The sequence below is a fragment of the Ptychodera flava genome, chromosome 11, assembly GCF_041260155.1.
Source record: "Ptychodera flava strain L36383 chromosome 11, AS_Pfla_20210202, whole genome shotgun sequence".
Classification (NCBI taxonomy): Eukaryota; Metazoa; Hemichordata; class Enteropneusta; family Ptychoderidae; genus Ptychodera; species Ptychodera flava.
The window spans coordinates 1,924,104-1,937,599 of NC_091938.1; the positions used below are offsets into that span (position 1 = coordinate 1,924,104).

A 13,496-nucleotide genomic window follows, 5' to 3' on the forward strand; every position below is an offset into this window, starting at 1 on the left:
TTTTGCCAGCTGTTTGCATTAGGATTATGGTGTGTACAAATCTGTCTCCTGCTACAAGTAGCAATGCATGCTGGGATAAGGCAAGCATGAAAAGAGAGATTTTACATCGAATGGAATAAAATTTGTGCATAAATGGTTTCACTCTTCCCTCTTTGCTGTTCAATTGTAATTGTTTTAACATCACTGCCATGGGTCAACTTTTATTCATAATGATTCTGACTGTCATCAGATCTCCACAAACTGATAAAAACCTTCACAAAATGGCTTCATATATCTCTTAAATTTCAGGTCGTTTGCTAAAAATATGATCTGAAACCAATTCGCAGTTAGTTATCCCAGTTCATTATGTCAAACTTGAATGTCTCAAACACTATCCATTATTAGAACAAATGCTCCAACAATTTTTCATATCAGGAGAAACACTCTTTCCTACTTTATTTGTGTCAGATGAATAGACATGCACCAAACAAAAGATTTGATAATTTTTTATGTGAATGCATATTAAGTTTCATAATTCAGTAGATGCTTTTCAAGATATTTTCTTTACGATTTCCCATCAAAGGATCTTCAAAAATTGCTTTTTGTTAGACTATTTCACCACACTCCAGTGCAATGATTTGTCCACCCTTGAATTGATCCGAAGACAATCAGCAATGCTAGCATTAAGTCTTCAGTTTACATCCTCACCAGGGTTTGATAGTTGAACATCTAAGTAAACTATCAGGCTTAGAAATTTTAAGATACTGTTACACCCTAGAAGCAGGTCCTTATAAATCAAAGTCTCCAAACACTTAACATCTGGTTTTCCCAGCTGTGTAGTACTGTTCCACTTTATATCCCATTAAAATTTTGAACATTTAACCATGCACTTCTGAAACTGGCATATCAAATTCTGCAAAACTTCCCGTACATTAATCTCCCTCTGATGTTAACTAAAGAATAAAGCAAGGTCATAAAAAGTGACAAAATTCACCCGGTACTTCAATGATATAAATCCAAGCGACAATAGTCCAGAGAACGTACAATTTCAGAACAGTTTTCGCTTCTATTGATAAACCTAAAACTGAAAAAAATGAATTTATACAAAGGATGGACGCGCTGTGTTCACTTTAGTTACTGTTGTCAAACACTTTTATCAAACATTACATTAAAGCTGAGGCACATGTCATTAGAGGCCAAAGGTCAAACTGTGGTGAGGAACCGTTTACCAGGGGATGTAACAAGTTCTGATCATATGAGATGATATGAGATGTAGACCTGACAGGCATCAAAGTTAATCATCTTGTTTATCACTCATGTCAGTAATAGTGATATCTAACCAAGACTTGACATACTTTACAAATGTACAACCATCAATTGTACAGGTTTTTATTAAGAATTATGTTACAACTATAAATACAACACACACCCCTCCAGCAACTTCATGAACATTTTATTATTCACTTCATTATCCAACAGGTGATCAACTGATTACAGAATGAGGTACGCACCCACTACCCGTCCTAGGGGCCACTGCCTGCTGCACAACTATCCACAGCCTGTGAGACACTGCAAATATATCACTTGGCATGGAAACATGTATAAACCACAAGTTAACATTAAAAGTTAATAGCCGACAATTAATCATTCCATAATTGAACAGATAAAAAACAAGTATAATCAAAACACATGTTGTTATAAGACAAACTATTACAGTTATATACATATATTGAAGATAGTTCCTTCTCAAAATGGGTCTGCTTCATAAATAGTCACTCGCTGTTCTCAAAACTACTCCTTGGCAGCCATCCAAATTGGGCTTGACAACTGTGTATTTGTGTTGACAGCTCTATGTATGGTAGGAAAGTACAGTTTGGAGATAACATTACAGGTAGTATGAATACAAAATGTATCATCATTCCATTTGTATCTCATTCAAAAAGTTAGTAATTTTTCAGAGCGTGACTGATATCCAGTGTACATTTACTTTTTGAGGATTTGAATTACTATGTATACTCAAGTATCAAAAACACAGTAGTACAGGTTTTGCATGTACAAGGATGTGAATTCTTGCGTGGATTTACTGAGACTATTACTACTCCAATGTTTAGCAAAGTGGTGCATTCATTGTGTACACACAGCAAGGTGGGGCAATATTCTTTTTTTTTCAGTAGTGGGAATCAACATATTATTGTTGTCCCATCACAGGCATGTACCAGTCAGGTCATTGACACTTCTCACCGACCTTAACTACCAAACAATTCCTACGGACACTCAAAAAAAAGAATTGCTATCACGTACTGTATTCACAATGTCTGAGGTTAAACGCCATCAATATCGCCGACAAATGTCTGATTCTTTCAACCTTTTCTTTATCAACCTTCACCAAGTCACCTGTGAGTATCTCATGACACTCAGATATTCTCAGATAAAAGAAGAAACGAGCCATGGGAATATTGGGAGCATTGGTCTACAATGGTCTACAATACACTTTTAGTCATTTTATCTCGTTTTATTTTGTTGCTCAATGCACCTAACAGTTTCAGACAAAGTACACAACCTTCTTAAATTTTGTGCCATAAAACATAACTTCAACAGCTGTTTAATGCTGTTTCAAACGTTGACAGGCACTGTGTAAAGACTGGTTACCATTGCCACTGACACTGCAATAGTGTGTTATAGTACTAAACCATATGAAACACTGAATTTCAGTGGAATTCAGGATGTTTTTCATCATTGAACTGAGGCTCATGTGGAGTTTTTTTTTGAAAGGGCATTTTTTGTGCTTTTGTTTTTTGGGCATTTCAGAGAAATTTCTAGGTAAGGAGTAAACTTGTTGTAAGACGAGTCTAATGAACCTGATATATTGCATGTCTGAAAGCCACATCAGTGCCAGTGAAATTCAGTATTGGTGACACTTAGCAGTGGCAAGTCCGGCGTGTGTCAGCCCAACTTGCTCACTTCCGAACGCGATCAATTTCAAACTGCCTCCTGCTTGGCCGGGTGTTCATGTTTGGCATCTCCAACACCACATCTACTGCTCAGCTCTGGTGATGTTGTCAGAACTGATAAATATGTGTGTGTATGTAGCCAGTGACGCAGTAGCCAACTGCTTGATTCAATACTAAATCAGTACAAAGTATTTGTTTTCTGTCAGTGTTTACATGATCCTTAGATGAGACCCACTATCAGGGGTCCTAAAGACTGGAGACATCCAGGACAATGAAAGCATCTGGAAGATAATGGTTGTAGATAATAACTGAGACAAAAAAAATTAAACAATAAAACGCTGTTTCCTGGCAACAGTTTCCTTTCTATTTGATTTTACAGAAAGATTCATAGGAAACTAAAGTCCTCCTCTAGCTACCACACTGGCCTTGACAGAAACAGCAAAGTATATGCAAATTGGGTTAATCGACCAAAACAATGCATGAACATTATCCAGTTACTATGTACATACTTCCCTATGGTGATGTTATCTCTACACACATAAAAGGTGATTCATTTTTTGATTGCATAGAAAATGATTTATACTTTAATAAAGAGTTCATTTGTTTCCATGAACTGATGTTATTAGAAAGAAAAACACAACCTAACAGGGAAAGACATGTCATCAAAAAGTGCTCTAAACAGCATATTGAATCTTGTGAAGTAGAGTAAACTTGACAGTGAATTTTGCATGAATGGTACTTCTTGTTAAAATGTGACCAACGCTGAAAACTATGATCTTATAGACTGCTTAGCCAAGACAGATTTTTCAAACCTGAATTTAACAAAGTATATTCAGGATGTCTGTCAAATAAATAAGCGTACATCATTCTCAAATGCATTCTGAGCTGCTTTGTATCCATTCTTTATAAAAGCAAATGCGTATTAATTTACAAGCAAAAAAGACGCAAATATCCAGTGAAAAATACAAGATTCCTACATTTCCATTGGATGAAATTGGTACTAGAAATGTGACATTGGGGAGAGTAAATGTCTAAATTAAGAAAAACATCATTTCTACCAAGCTGTATACACAACATTCATCATTTCACCTGGGTGTTGCCATGGAATGTTATCACACACCTGAGACTGCAATCATTACACTCTGATAAAACCCTTATTCTGATAAAAATTCTTTCATTTCAATGCCGAACAATTTCATATGCGTGAAGTTCTTCCCAACACAGATCACATTCTGAAAGTGAATGTCTTGAGGTGGTAAAATAAAATTGGACAGAGAATAAAATACTGTAAAACACGACTTTTTAGCTGGCATCCTTTTTTAAACAAACATAGCTAAGCCTGTCCATTCCCTAATTCAAGAGGCTGCTGATAGGATGTGTTTTTAGCAAAATTAAAAACATGCTTATTGCAATGAAAATCAAAAAACACTAAAAAAAGCAAGCAGCTTACATTCACAGTGTTTTACAGTAATCATTTTTGTTGTTTGACATATTAACTTTTCCAATTCTTGTATCATAGGCAACGACTATTTGCATGTTTCAATATGTTTGGCACAGAGCAAGTAACCCAGTATTGTAGCATTTCCAAAGTTTCAAAAACTTGGCCCAATCACCTTAATAGCTGTGCTACAAAGTGATTACACTTGACTTTATCTCTGATGACTAAACCTTGGCAGTTAGCCAAGAAACGGCATGCTGGGATGTGTGTCTAATTGAGAACTAACCAAAACTAAGTGGATACACAATTGCCGTGTTAATTTAAGCAAACACATTGGAGAACATCTAATTGCAAAGAAAAAACTTTTGTAATAACAGTTCTCATCTCCTGAGTTACTTAAAAGTCAGGTCTAAAAAAACTTGCTACCATCTGGTTGTCTAATACTGACGTCAAATCCCTTGCTTCCTTGACTTTTAGAGCAGCTTGCTGTCTCTCCTTGCTTGACCCAACACTACAAGACTTTACGTAACTCAAATTACACCATTTCTGCATGACAGAGTGTGGATAGCAAATAGCAAACTCCAATTCTGTTGACATGGATCCATGTCAGCAAGGAATGCCACAGTAAACAGTTACAATCAAACACCTTGATTTGCATGCATACACACTATGACATCACAAGTCTCCGTGACTTCCAGTGATGTAATGGTGTTGACATGTTATTGGTCTGTCTTACAACTCAATGCTATTATAGTTTGTACCTTCGTTTTGAGACACTCCTGCGATAAGCTAAACCACTTCAGAATATGTGACTGTAGGAACGATCAACACAAACTGTCTATACTTGTGGAAAACCTGCATAGAAACACATTCGTAGGGTGGAGACACTGTCAGTGATGTTTTCCTGGTGTGTTAGATCCACATCAATTCATAGAAACTGAGTGATTATTACGCTGAAAATAGAGACAGATTGCTTCCTGTAATATCTCTGTGTTTGTAAGAAAGGCAAAACTCCATAACCACTTACAAATACTATCAAATCTCTAAACCTGTTGACTTGCATTACAGAAAGATTCAATATCAATGCTGAGTTGATTCATTACGTTCAAACACACAGACATCATGGTACGCATGCAGAGCATGTCAACAAATAAACTACAAAAAGAGGAGATTATCCTAGAGCATTGCACTTTTCATCTTAAAATGCAATTCAAAATCTATGGGACAAAATCAATCTTGCTGATGTAATAGACAAGTTCATCAAGGTCAACCCTAATTGATTTTTTTAATTGGTTTGAAAACTGATTACTTGGAGACTTACACGCTACAAGTTCAAGGAGCATGCCTCGATTTATCAAGATGTCTCCTAGTAGATTGACATGTACGTCACTTTTTCTAATAAAGAACCTGATTCAGTGATTGCTCTATTCAGTGAACGTTACATGAATTTTCTGCCTGTTGTGGGTATAATCCGGTAAATTCCGATGAAATTAGAAAGTTATTTTAATCTCTTAGAAGACATAAACAGAACAAGCTGGAATGCATGGTAACTGAAAAAATCACATGGACACATGGATGAAATTGGAAATTTGGATTTAAAAATTTTGAAACCAAGTGATGTAAAAACTTTCCACATTCTCCCTTGTGTACATCCGGCATGTTATGCGAAGAAACACACATTATCAAATGATGAAAACACTAAGGATTTCCTGGAAAGCACCTAACGTCTAACATACAGTCAACTTTGATAATGACTTACTGTCACATTCCTACCAAGCCCTATACCTGTTAGACATTCAGGACATATTCAAATTGCTAATACTTCGGCAATCTCTCACTTTTCTTGGCACAAGCCTGCTTGCAGCTTTCCTCCACTGCACAGCACATATCTCCTTTGCTCAACCTGGCTTTTTGGCAGTGAAACTATTAAAGGCCATATTTAGTCTACCATCATCAACCACTCAATGAGTAATGCATTTATAGATGTGTTACACAAATGATACCTCTGGATATTCGACCCCTAAAAATCAGCTTCACCTTGTATATGTGTGTGGATGTGATATAATGTACGGGATTTAGTCTCATGTCTTTGTACATTCATTCAAACAAAGCAGATGCTTGGTTGTACACATAAAATATAGGATAAAAGGTAGGGACAGATCTTAACTACGGCATTGCTTGTTCTGTGAAAATAAAGCTTGACAACAGATCTACAATAACATAAGAAATGAAATACACGGTAGAAATCAAAGGTCAATACGAATGAATTTTTTCAAGATTTTATTCATCAATTCACTTTCTTACACAACATCACTTTTGGATTCAATTCAAATGACTGTAGGTCAAAACAAGGCACCTGATTTTTTGGGTGGGAATCACATTAGATTTGCTATTTGAGTTGAAACAACTCGCTCTTTTCAGCTGACGTTGAAAAAGTGTCACTGCAAGCAATCACATGAAGCTATAAATCCCATCATGATTGTAAAATATTGAATCCTTTTTACATACAGAAGGTAGAGTAGCTAACATAAATATTGGTCAAATTTTCTAAAGCAACTGAAAAGACCACCTGAGGAGGCTAAATGGAATACAATCAAAATATATATGAGTAAAATTTTTCCAACAATGAAATTACAACTGACAAATTGAGCTCTTGATTGAATTTAAAATGTGTTCTGTAGATCAAAGGTCTTGCCATTTTAGAAAAATGTTTTTCTGTCATGGCAACATGTTTTAAGCTTATTTTCTCCCGTGAAAGAAAGTGTAATTTGATGGGATTTAACTTCGGCAAATTTTCTTGTCAAGGCCGTAATCTTTTCATTACAATTTCCAGATTGACTTATCGTTGCCCAGGGGTAAAAGCACTAATAGATTTGACAAGCTATTTTAAGCATAAAATTATTTAGGATGCTAAGAAAATCAGAGTGCTATAGCAGCTGATGGTGCATCTATGAATGTCAAATTGTCAAGGGTTGTGTCAACTAGTGTGTCAGAATTTGTACATTTTCCTAATGAATGCCATGCAGTGCTGGAGTCCCGTCAGATATCGATAAGTTCTGCTGGTAATCTGTAAGTACATCAACCTTTGAATGAAAGTAATTGTCATACCTGAGTCAGCAGTGTACTTTATAGATACCGCCTACTTTACTTGAATTGGGATTTTAATTACTCTGGCAAACAGTTAAAATGGTTTATTAAATTTTTTGCTGCTGTAAATAAAGAAATACTCTTCCGCATTTTATTTTTATTTACAGCTGGAGTAAATCTATGCCGTCCATAACCTAAATCAGAATTCCAGAAAAAATCAACCAACCCTCAAAAAGGTTGTAGGATGATCAAAATGACCATATGGCTAACATCTAAATTTTTTATCAGAAACTTATAAAGTTACTAGAATTTAAATATTATTTGAACTTTGTATTTTCCAAGGAACACTCCATTGTATAACTGGGACAAATATGACATATTTATTGACTATATCCTCCAGATAGCAACATTATGCATTACTATTAACATGCTATGGTATAAATTTATGAATCATTCTTGGTAAATGGATATTTTTATCAACATCCTTATCATTGTCGTCTATAAATGTGATCGTACCCCGGTGGTACGATTAAAGTTTAGATAGTACTCATATTTACAAGAATAGACTCTCATCAAGTTGTGCAAATCAGATCAAGTTGTTCTTCTTCCACAACACAAAAAATATTCTAAGAAATTACGATTTGAGATCAGTTGGAACAAAGGTTCAGTATTCAGGCATGACGGGTACGTGTTTCATCTATGACAGACATCATATTAAATATCTCACCATCATTGGTGAAGCTGTAATGATGTAAAAAATACGACGAGTGGTCTGGTATGTTGATCAGCGAACAGCATCGTAGCCAAAACTGCTGAAACGGATCTGGCACACCATTATAGAGGTTACAGAACTTCGACAATTTGCATGTTTGTGAATGAAAGCACAGACTGGCAAAGCAAAGGATCATCAGAGGTACAGACCTGCATCTCACTTCTCTTAAGGGTTTTCAAAGCCAATATAAACAGTACGGCAGACTAAATAAAACAAACAAATCCAGTCTAAGGTCTTGGATTTCTGGAACCTTAAAGGAATATACCATGGTATGGAAAAGGTATTTCAGAGTTGCATGAGTCAGGGTCTCCAACGGCAGATTAACAAAATAACGAAGAAAACCAGATGGAGGGCAAACATATAGATGAACCAACCAGTGAATGAATTTATACATGTAACAAATCAAAGAACCAATCAATATTTTGTTCACTTCAAAAATGTAGCACTTGGAGAACACAAGAATGGACTCGCTATCTTTCATTTTTTTTAATCAGCATGAAAAACTGTTATCAATGCTGTGAGCTGTGGTTGCAAATCAAGGATGGCTGGTAACTCCATTTCCTCTGTCCTGGATGGGAAACTGATCGCAATCATCAACAGTTAAGATGATATGGAGTGGCTGTTGGGATGTCTGGGCAATCCCTTTCCTGGCTTACAGTTAGCCTTATATGTCCTTGATGTGGAATTTAAATGCACTGAGGAATTCTGGGATAAAGAACGCAGAAAAGTAAAATCTCTACATGGCTGCATTGAGCAATTAATGTAATCCGTCTTTACAGGACCACTCCCTCCCTGCTTGGCCTATCAATGGTTATCTAAGCCTTCTTGCTCTGCTTGGCTGACTTCATTCATAGATACCTTGTCAAGAGAACAGCACTACATGAGTAAGCTTGCCGGATTGCAACTGTAAAAATCTATATCTGACATAAAGAGACTCTCTCCAACCTTGCATATCTGGACAAACACTGCATTAAGGCAATTATGCCGAATCAATACTACCTACTTACTCCTACAACTTTCAAAACTCAAAAGTTATGCAATAGGAATTGATTTGTTCAGTATTTTACTGACGGTGACAGCGGCTGAGAAACTGTCAATGCAAAGGCACTGATACTTCAGAAGAAAAACAGGAAATAAACGATGATGTGTTTGACTACCATGTCCAGAGAATGCATTATTGTAAAATACTAGTATATTTCATAGCAAAATACATATGGCAGTTTAAGCTTTTGTGGATAGTATTTATCATTTAAATATGCAAATCTATAACCACGTCATCGGTTGTCATAGGAACAAGTATATTGGGGTGGGGAAAAGTAATGATATCTGTGCGTCAATATTTGCAGTGAAGGAATGGTTTATTTGTAGTGCAATAAAACTCTAACACATACACACCACAAGATGCATCACTGATACTCTACAAATACTACCAGTGAATGAAACCATACACACATTCTGAAATGGCTATGAGGTTAGAATTGTCATACCAACAATGTCTGAAGCAGTCACTGATTCAAGTTCCATGTAAAAAATCAACACATCACTGTGTCAACAGTCTTACATCTGTCGCAGTCTTTCACCATTTGGTGCAAACCCAAAGACGTCGTACACAGATTCACAATGTCAGTCCAGGGTCCCCAGCTGCTAGAAGTTACCACCATTACTGCTCTGAAATTATTTTTCAGAGCTCACTCACTCGGGACAGTCCCATTCACAACTCAGATTACACACAGGTCATAAGACAGCTGTCTCTTTCCCTCACGATGGGTCAGTTTGGGACAGAGTCTCCTAGTTTCATGTTCCCTGGGCTTCACTTGAATAAGTATACATAAACATCACTACATCCCTAAAAGGAACTTGATTCAGAACAAGTGTAGATCATTTGATTATGGAGGGGGAGGGGGTTTCAAAACACCAAAGGTGATTCAGAGTGGCGTGAAATATGTCAGGAAATCATTGAAAGATTTTTGGATTCCCTTTCTGGAGATAAGTCTCTGGTGCAAAATGACAAGACTTCATCGTCAATATTTTCAGTGACCTACATGACCATGAACATATGAACACTGTGTCTCTATAGTGTCAGTGTCGAGTTATGTAGATGAGATGAAACATTTTGCAATTTGTCAGGGCAAGATATCGCCTGGTTTTTTCATTTTTTCAATTCCACACAAGTTTTTATTCACCAATTTTTAACCATTCATCTCACTAATGTTGATCAGACAGACTTCGTCAGATTGTAACAACCGAGGAGAGGTTGATGGGAAACACAGATTTCGGCCACAGACAGATTTCGCCCTGTTCCTGAAAGCCAAAGTTCAAGAAATAAATCTGAATGCATCCACATTCCTAACAAACTGACACAAAAGAACCCCTGCCAAAAAAGAGGAAAGAAATGTTGCTTCAATGAACCTAAAAAACAGTCTGACACACTTCAAGAGTTTCATGACTACGACCATAAAGTTGACCTATGACCTGGGCCATTAAAGTCATTCAACATGGGTCTTTCCTTTTCATAGTACTGCAACAACATCATGTTAATTTTCTACAGTTGAGGATATTTTCTGTTTTAAGATGTGCATCAGTGAAATCAGAGTGGTACACTGGGACATTTGATCACATCATCACATACTCCAAGATGTAGAAAACACTACATCACCTGCATCTTATGAGAAATCCTTTTGAAAAATGCACAATTCTACAACCGCTGGTCCAGTATAAGTCAAGTATTCACACAAGAAAACCAAACAAATTAACTCCCTAGTCCTGGGGTACCATGTTCAAAGAGACTAGGAAAAAATGATTTCCTCGCTTCTTTTCTGATATGCTTCCAAACCTGCTAACAAACCTTCCATTACAATCAAAGGTTACAGTAGCATTTCATCTGCAATGACGCAAATACAAATGCATAGACACAGACTTGGCACACACACAAAAACACACATGACGTTCATTGAGTTTTCGTCCAACACGCGTCCTGACACTACTAGTACACACACTACTCTTGATTTCAGTAGTAGTGACTGGGTCTGGACATTTGACACCACCACAAATATTTCAGCGGGAAGGCTGACGCGGCATGCAAGACTGACCTCTCCATCAAAGGTCTGCAAAGCACAGTCACACCGTAAACATGTCGTGGACGGACTTCTCCTAGTATGCTAATGTATGGATTTGGTGCTCAACAATGCTTGCATCCTTCTTAGGAGAGACACTTTGTCACCTGTATAGGAAACTTCACAAAAGGAACTTAGCGTTTTCTTTCTTTCAGCCTTGAGACTCTCACAGTCGGACTAAGGCTGTACTGCATACTTGATAAACAAGGCGTGAAGCACAATCAAAGCCACAGAAAAAGATGTACACAAGAACAGAGCAATCTAACATGAGCTATGACTAATACAATAAGGTTTTGTGTCCTTCTGCCATGTCTTGCCTGATTTATCCAAGCAAACAAGCTAAACCATTTCTGCAACCCAATTTTACACACCCAAACATAGGCCCATGCCTAAGACAGTTTGCTGGTCAAGTCAACACACAAATGCAACATGGACAAATTGCTTGTTTCTGCTGTTTTAACGATGATCAGTGTATGAATTTTGAACTCACAACTTCCATTATACAGTTCACTTGACATTTTCTAGTGCATAACAGATTTGCCTGATCTGAAAAAAATAAGCTGAATCACTTGCAGACTTTGCCGCCAAAACTTTGACAACTCAGATGCGCAATGGTAATCTAAGCTGCAAAAGATGTTTTGGCTCTCAGCCAGTCAACTCACAACTAGAAAGATCTCCCTTTAACTGGAGTGATACTGATAGTGCTAGTTTTCATCAACAGGCCAATCAAACTTATTAATGCAACAACAACCACCCTATATGACAGGTATGTTTTGATTCTGTCCATGGTCTCCGTCAGGAATGCTTTATAATTTTTTTCCCAGGGACTTGGAATATCCATTTCAAAAGTGTTGCCCATCCTCAACTTCTCTATTACCATGAATGGTCAAGATGGAGGACAGAACAGGAAATTGGTTATTCTGCAGATTATCAGCTCCTCATTGTCAACACATTTGCATGAAAAGCAAGCAATGAACAAAGTGAATTTTCGTTTGGTTATTGGATCAGACCCTAGATGGTGATAACTGTCTATGATCAATTAATGAGAAGCAACCCTGGGCTTATGAAAACACAGTGTACAAGTACATTTGAAATCAGTAACACAGTGTATAAAGTACAATGTAACACCCATTTTAATACCCTCTCGTGTATTGATTTCTGTGCTGATATGAATCAATAATTTTTTGTTAGGAAATGTACATATCCCAAGCTATATCAAACTCAGTGGTATTGTTCAGCCAAAGGAGACATGAGCAATCTTCAAGTTCTACTTTAAACTGGAAGAATTCACCTCAAAATAGGCTGCGTTATTTACAACGGAGGTAACGCTATTTCACCAATCACGTCTCCTGCAAAGTGGCAGCAGCTTTGTTCTGAAGTGTTTGTTTTTCAGTTCGACTCCGGAACCTACACACAGATCAGATAATATGCCATGGAAACTAATTTTGGGGTGACACGGTCTATATCTGTTGATAAGGTTTTGAAATTTTTACATTAAGAACACAAACAATTAAAACACTGAGCTAATTGTTAGCCTTGTGACACAGAAGTTTAATGATCCATCAATGAAGTAGATCCACTTTTGAAGGAATAATTTCACGACAGTTCTGATACTGTTTTGATGGCTCTTCCGTCGGTACACAGCAAGGGGTCCCAGTTGCAAATTGCGGAGGAGATTGGTACCAGACTATACATACCAAATGCTGCAGGAGCTAGCAATCCGCGGTAATGAACCAGCCCAATAAGCGTGTCTACTCCATGGGCCTAATTTATGACTTCATATTTGTAGTGGAAGAGATTATCCTCAAGATTTTGTCACATGTCAGAATCTATCGTTGGAGAGTCTGTCTTTGAAGTTTGTTTGACACCTCATGAAACCCAATCCTTTAGCGCAGGCATTTTGTGCTGTCAATTAAGGGTATCACTTCATTGCCACAATCAGGATATTTTATGACTCTGGGTCGGTAACTCACCTAAAAATTCAGATACGCTGTTTTTGACATTCCTTTACGTCACGGACAACAAACATGAAAAGCTTGATGTTGAACAATATGAATCACCTTTCCACATAAAATGCACTTTGCAGGGAAAATTTACACCAGTCAAAATTGTTATGAGGTAATTGCAGATTACAGGAACTTCAGTTGCTTTTTTAA

At 37.0% G+C, this 13,496-nt stretch overlaps 1 protein-coding gene across 9 annotated transcripts in view; it reads right to left on the reverse strand.

Annotated features, from left to right (window-relative positions):
* Window positions 1-13,496, reverse strand: part of LOC139143243 (epidermal growth factor receptor-like) — a 108,164-nt gene that overhangs the window by 77,180 nt on the left and 17,488 nt on the right. The window lies entirely within an intron of this gene.